At 41.5% G+C, this 7674-nt stretch overlaps 1 pseudogene; it reads right to left on the bottom strand.

Annotated features, from left to right (window-relative positions):
• Window positions 1-566: 566 nt before the first annotated feature.
• LOC126472040 (5S ribosomal RNA) lies at window positions 567-683 on the bottom strand (annotated as a pseudogene).
• Between the last annotated feature and the right edge of the window lie 6991 nt (window positions 684-7674).

Consider the following 7674-nt stretch of genomic DNA (forward strand, 5'->3'; position numbering starts at 1 on the left):
TTGAGACAGCTGTGGGGAGCCTAACAGTTTATATGTGTTACGACTCAGCAATGTAACAGAGGCACCTGTATCCAACTGAATTTCACACTTTTGTCACTAAAATGAAAATGAACAAAACGTTTGTTGGACTGGCATAGCACTCGAGAAATTATTTGCTTGCTGGTTTTCCTAACGCCTGAAGCAGGCTTTGAATGCACTGCATTGATTACATGCGCCTTGTCACGAAAATTATGTGAGTGGGCAGAAATCGTATGTTTGTTCTGTTGCAAACATACGGATTGCACGTTACCTTTCTTGCCATAAGCATAACGCTGTGCTTGTCTGGACTGGCAGTCTTGGCGTATGTACTGTGAATAGCACCGAGCACTCCGTATTCAGGCCACAAGTGGCCCATCGGGACCATCCGACCGCCGTGTCATCCTCAGTTGAGGACGCGGATAGGAGGGGCATGTGGTCAGCACACCGCTCTCCCGGTCGTTATGATGGTTTTTCTTTGACCGGAGCCGCTACTGTTCGGTCGAGTAGCTCCTCAATTAGCATCACGAGGCTGAGTGCACCCCGAAAAATGGCAACAGCGCATGGCGGCTGGATGGTCACCCATCCAAGTGCCAGCCACGCCCGACAGCGCTTAACTTCGGTGATCTCACGGGAACCGGTGTATCCACTGCGGCAAGGCCGTTGCCACGAATAGCACCGAGGGCATGACTTAATTCTGTTCGCTGACGTAGCCGCCTGTTCGGAGGTCTGTTTACGCAGCGTAGCATATTTGGTCTTTGCGACGCTCAATTGATGCATCATCATGAGGCATATTACAGACTTTCAACGAGGGTAAACTGTAGGTGCTCATTTGATACGTGCAACTGTGACAACAATTGCAAGTACTAGTTGTGTCTGATTCTCTATGGTGATACGACAACTCATAATGTTAATGTAAAACTTCAAAAACTTCACCTGTTGAACACAAAATTTAGTGATTGACACACGAAAGAATCATTAAATGTAATACAATCGTTGCCAGGAGGGCATCTGATAAGATTTTACATCAAGAGAATACAGGGAAAACCAGAACAGTGTGGTGGAAACAGTACAAACAGAATTTTCATCGTAGAGCTGCCATTGCCAGACCTATAAAACCTGGAATAAGCTGCTCGATACCCGGGCTGTCGACCGATAAAATCATGGGATGTTGTCCGATAAATTACTTCTGCTATTTTCATAGCGGTAGAACGTGTTTACGTATGGAGAAGTGAAAAAAAAAATCACAATCCAGAGGCACTTTTCTAACTATGGATGATTTTGGCGGGCACAACTATTGAAGCGTATGAAACCAATCAGATGATCACATACATTAAAGAGCACCGGAATTGAACCAAATATCATACTACTGAAAATTGCCAATATTGGTTATATAAGTGTGAAAATGAAATTATACGTCTTGAGTGCACTCCACAAGGTCTGTATTTGAATATCCTAGCGTCATAGTGCTCTGTGTTATAGAAGCGAAACAGAAAGTATTTCATTTAAAAACGAGCTAATTTTAATATTTTATTATATCACTGATTCTCTTTTATTTTTGAATCATCCCGATAGTACCCTAGGAATGTTGATAGTTTTACAACACACAATTTTTAAGGGACTGGGTGCTCGATTTTTCTCCAAAAATCAAATACTTATTTGAAGTCTGCACTTCACGGATTGAATAAAAACGCTTTCGAATAGTTGGCTTGATTATATTCAGATAAAATCTGTGAAAATAAAGTAAAAATGGACATTGAATGACTTTTCCTTGATTGATGGAAAATACATCGTAATACGATCGTAAAGACAGCGAGCTAAATTATTCTCTTTCGATCGGGTTTAATAAACCATCATTACGAAACATCGAAGAAAAATTTATAAAATTAAAATGACGAACAGTAAATAAATTAAATCATTTTTCTGATTTATCTGAGGACTGCCAATCTTAATCGTTCAGGACTGTTGTACTTCCAGGGATGTGAGAATCGCAGCATTCTCTTGTGAACAAAAAAAATAATTGTATAGTAATGAAAGTAAGTGCCCTTGTCATTCCTCGGATGGTTAGAAGGGCACTTAATGGAAAAGTTTACACTTCAAATACAGTTTTAATGAGTAGCGTAATGTTTCATATTGGAAATGGAAATGCCGTGTGGTTAGGGCCTTCCGTCGTGTAGACCGTTCGCCTGATACAAGTCTTTCGAGTTGACGCCACGTCGGCGATTTGCGTCTCAATGGGGATGAAATGATGATGACAAGGACACTTTTTTTTTCACTAGCTGCTTATATTTTATGACCCACCGTCTAATTTCTTATGGTGGGTCGTATATTGCCACTTAGCCGCTGTGACTGGGTCCGGGGTCCGCAGTGACTGAAAGTAACACCACACCGGCTCCCGTCCCCACTCACACCGTTGCCCGTGTCCCGCCACGTGGAGGCGGGCTCTGTTTAGATCCATTTGATATCTTTTTTTTGTGCAGCATTAGAAAAACTTATAACTAATACAAAATCAAGTAAAATATTAATAAACAAAACGAAATTAAATATTTAGAAAGAAGGAAGGAAGAGAACTGAATAGAGAAGTTATAGGTATAATATTGCCCGTCACCTGGTTGTGGGCGGCGGCCCGGGTCTTGGAATGACCCTCAAGACTCTGGCCGTTGCTCACCATGCTTTTAACATCTACCATCCTAAAAACTACCTTAACTAGAAGAGATTAGGGTACGTTAAAGCTAGAAACTAAGACTAAGACCTCCATGTCCAGCCTGCTAAACTATTTACGATGTACAATAAAGAGGTAACTGATTTTGTGCTTGGCTCAAAGTTGCTAATGAAAGGGTACTCGTGGTAAAAGTAATAAGGTAATGACGCTAACGGTTTGTGTTGAGCCTACAAGGCTCCTAGTAGAGTACATCAGGCGCAAGCACCTCCCGGCCCCGCCGACAACACGACCTGAACGGTGGTTTTCCCCGATCTACCATAGGTATCCGTCGGGTTGGGCTCAAAGGAGAGGAACCATAATTAAGATCCTTCCATCCAGGACGTGCGCCGCCTCTTACCAGGGGGGCGTAGGTCCCTTGAAGAGGTGCCCAACTTTAAGCTTCAGATGAGAAGTTCTTAGTATAGTGGAGGTTGAGGTATAGGCTGTGTAGGTTGGTTGTACAAACAGTTCATACTGAGCCAATGAGACTTACAATGATACGTGGTGTGGCGGTTAGCACCTTCCGGCCCCGCCAGCAACACAGCCTGAGCGGTGGTTTTCCCCGATCTACCATAGGTATCCGTCGGGTTGGGCTCAAAAGAGAGGGACCACAATTAAGATCCTTCCATACAGACTGTGCGCTGCCTCTTAACGGAAGGCGTAGGTCCCTTGAAGAGGTACCTAGCTTTAAGCTCTTATTGGACATGGAGATGCTGTTAACTATTTATATATATGGTGCAATCTGTTTTTAGGATTGTGTGTGACTTGTGCACCTCTTGTCGGTTGTTCCACTCTGTTCTTTGAATTTGACTTGGTTGACAACACTACACCCAGCCCCTGAGCGGAGAAAATCTCCGACCCAGCCGGGAATCGAACCAGGGCCGTTAGGAATGACACTTCGTCGCGCTGAGCACTCAGCTACCAGGGGTGGACTTCTCATATTGAACTCAGTGGAAGAGAGTAGTTATTACCCACAAATGGCTCATTTGAGGACCAATGTTTATCGGAATGTTTTTGCTTCTATTATTGGATACCTCCACCTGTATCAGTTTTCACTCTTAGTTATGATACACGCTGTGTAATGAATGATAACTAAGACTACCGGTTTTAACAAGCCTCGAAACGTTTTGACCTATGACAGTTTCTAGGGAGCAGCATTTTCGTTTTTCTTATAGCATTTCCTAGTGTGCAGTTACTTCACTACTACAGACTGTGCTTACGCTTCTGATGATGATGATATATTTCTCGTGGTAAATGCGCAAGCAAAAGCAGTTGTGTGTAGAGCGAGAGGAGCGAGCATATTCGCTGCTGGGAGCCATGTCAGTGTAGCCGGTGTTCGATCTGCTCTGCAAATGCGGCGCTATTGACACGGCGGCTAGACAAAGGCTAGCTACATCACAGCTCCCCAGGCGGCTGTCGCTTTCATCACAAACTATTGCAATTACTGCACGCGTAACTCGATACCAAATTCATTTTTACTGCGATTCGCGTTTAGGATTCGTTTACACTTCCCGTCATACATCTATGTTACTTACTCTCTGCGAAACAGTAATGAGAGTTTATGACATACGTAAACTAAAATTTCTGAAGCCCTTTAACGATGAAAATCTACAATGGAAATATAACAGACGTACGTTTGATAGTATCGTAATCGAATGACTCAGCGATACAGAATGATTCCCGGTGATTTCTTAGAGTTAAATAACACAGTACTACTGCTAATAAGTCGAACTAGCTTTACTTAAGAAACTTTGCGTAAAAAAATACGAGAAAGTAAGGAGAGTAAGAGAGTTTGGTAAGTAAGAAAGATCTCGACAAAGTCACCACTTTGTAGGTAGAAAAGCCTATGCAGACGATTGTATGGTTTAGTGGCTAACTGTCTACTTGTCAGACTAGAAATACGGTAATTTGGCTGTAATTTTGGGTGCAACATGATCCACAGTCACCTGACTGAAAACTCAGCAGGGCTACTTCTACCACTATTGCAAAAGATACAATTGATGTTAAACCTTTGACTAGGAAGCCTGATAACCCGGCCGACCTCCTACGGTTGTACTATCACACGTGTGCATTGATGAGTATTTGGACTATGACGGAAGTTTTCTCATTCTGGTGGGTTGCACTTAAGCATACATATCAGAGACTGCACAGTAATGGAAACGAAATTAAGAGAAAATTTATTTTGTTTTTATTTCTTCATTTATTTAACATTATCACATTAGGGTCTTCAGGCTTTCACTTTCATAGGAACAGCGTTTCACATATATAGTATTTCTTACACCACAGTTTCTTAAGAAATAACAATAATTTTAATACGATAAATAATAATAAAATCATATTAACACAAGTAAAATTGCTTTGAATGTATCTAATGACAATGTAACAGTACTGTCTAAGGATCAGTAATGTTAATTCTAGCGATACTATAACTGTTGTTACTACTACTACTACTACTAATAATAATAATGATAATAATAATAATAGTAAAAGTAACACACTGAAGAAAATACACCAGAAAATTCGATTCAAACAAAATCAGTTAAACCAACCTCAAAGAAGAATCGAAAAAATAACAGGCAAAAATCTCTGAAATAGCACACCAACCTTACACAAAAGGATAAAAAGTTGCCGGAAGAACGCAAAGAAGCTTACCTTAACTGTAACGGTAAGAAAACATCAAAAATTTAACAACACTTCTACGAAATCAGTACTCTGCAATTCACAATTAAGTGCCTGGCAGAGGGCTCATCGAACCACCTTCAAGCTATTTCTCTACCGTTCCACTCTCTAACAGAACATGGTAAAACTGAGCACTTAATGTTTCTGTACGAGCTCTGATTTTCGTGTTTTATTATGATTATCATTTCTCCCTGTATAGGTGGGCGCCAACAGAAGATTTTCGAAGTCGGATGAGAATGTTGGTGATTCCAATTTCCAGAGTAGATCCCGCCGCAACGAAAAACGCCTTTGTTTCAATGACTGTCACCCCACTTCATCTATCACGTCCGTGGCACTCTCTCCCCTATTTCGCTGTAGTACAAAACGAGCTGCACTTCTTCGAACTTTTTCGATGTTCTCCGTCAGTCCCATCTGATTTGGATCCCACACCACACAGCAACACTGCAGAAGAGAGTAGACAAGCGTAGTGTAAGCAGTATGTTTAGTAGACCTGTTACATTTTCTAAGTGTTCTGCCAATAAATCACGGTCTTTGGTTTGCTTTACGCACAACGCTATCTATCGTTCCAATTTAAGTTATTCGTAATTGTAATCCCTAAGTATTTAGTTGAATTTGCAGCCTTTAGATTTGTGTGATTTATCGTGTACCCGAAATTTAGCGGATTTCTTTTATTACTCATGTGAATGACTTCAACCTTTCCATTGTTTAGAGTCAACTGCCACTTTTCGCACCATACAGATGACTTGTCTAGACAATTTTCAATTGGTTTTGCATATCTGATGATTTTACAAGACGATAAATGAGTGTTTCATCTGCAAATAATCTAAGAGGGCTGCTCAGATTGTCCCCTATGTCGCTTTTGAAGATCAAGAAAAGCAGAGGGCCTATAACACTTCCTTGCGGAACGCCAGATATTACTTCTGTTTAATTCGATTCACTTTCCGTCAGTTACCACAACTCTGACCTTTCCGAGAGGAAATCACTAATCCACTCACACAACTGAAGCGATACTCCATAGGCACGCAATCTGATTAGAAGACGCTTGTGAGGAAGGTGTCTAAATCCTTCTGGAAATCTAAAAACGTGGAATCAATTTGACATCCGTGTCGATAGCACTCATTACTTCGTGAGAATGAAGAGCTAGTAGTGTTGCACAAGAACGACATTTTCTGAATCCGTGCAGACTATTTGTTAATAAATAGTTTTCAAAAAAAATGGTTCAAATGGCTCTGAGCACTATGGGACTCAACTTCTGAGGTCATCAGTCCCCTAGAACTTAGAACTACTTAAACCTAAGTAACCTAAGGACATCACACACATCCATGCCCGAGGCAGGATTCGAACCTGCGACCGTAATGGTCTCGCGGTTCCAAACTGTAGCGCCTAGAACCGCACGGCCACTCCGGCCGGCAATAAATAGTTTTCTTCGAGGTAATTTATAGTGTTCGAAGTGCATGTTCCAAAATCCTATTGTCAATCGACGTTAATGATTTGGGTCTGTAACGCAGCGAATTACTCCTACTTCCGTTCTCGGATATTGGTGTGACTTGTGCAACTTTCCAATCTTTAGCTACGGATTCTTCGAAGAGCAGGCGGTTATATATAATTGCCAAATATGGAGCTACTATATCAGCATACTCTGAAAGGAACCTGACAGGTATACAATCTCGACCGGAGGCCTTGCCTTTATTGTGTGATTTAAGCTGCTTCGTTACACCGAGGATACCTATTTCTAAATTACTCATGTTGGTAGTTGTTCTAGAATTGAATTCTGGAATATTTACTTCGTCTTCCTCGGTGAAGGAGTTTCTGAAAACCATGTTTAGTAACTCTGCTTTAGTTGTACTGTCATCAGTGACATCAACATTGTTACCGCGCAGTGAAGGCATTGATTGTGTCGTGCCGCTGGTGCATGAGATCAGAATAGTGACAAAAACAATAAGACAAAACGAGAGGAAATACATGAAGGTACAACTGGACTCCGTCGAACAAAATTGTCGCAACTACTGCACGCGAGATTTCTATATACCTTATACAGGGATATGCCGAGGATATACCTCTCAAAACTTGTGTTTCATAAAATCAGGCTTGCCTTGACCAATCAGGAATATTTTTGGGACTCCTCAACTGTCCCAAAACCCCCTCAATATTTCCTAAGGTAAACTTTACTTACAACCAACTGGCACGACTAACCTAACAAAAACAACAGAGCTTTGGGAGAAGATGTTACACCGCAGAACCGCTCAATAATCTTGGACCAAAGTCACTGGAAGCCCTCA

Source organism: Schistocerca serialis, chromosome 3 (genome assembly GCF_023864345.2).
Source record: "Schistocerca serialis cubense isolate TAMUIC-IGC-003099 chromosome 3, iqSchSeri2.2, whole genome shotgun sequence".
NCBI classification, from domain to species: Eukaryota; Metazoa; Arthropoda; class Insecta; order Orthoptera; family Acrididae; genus Schistocerca; species Schistocerca serialis.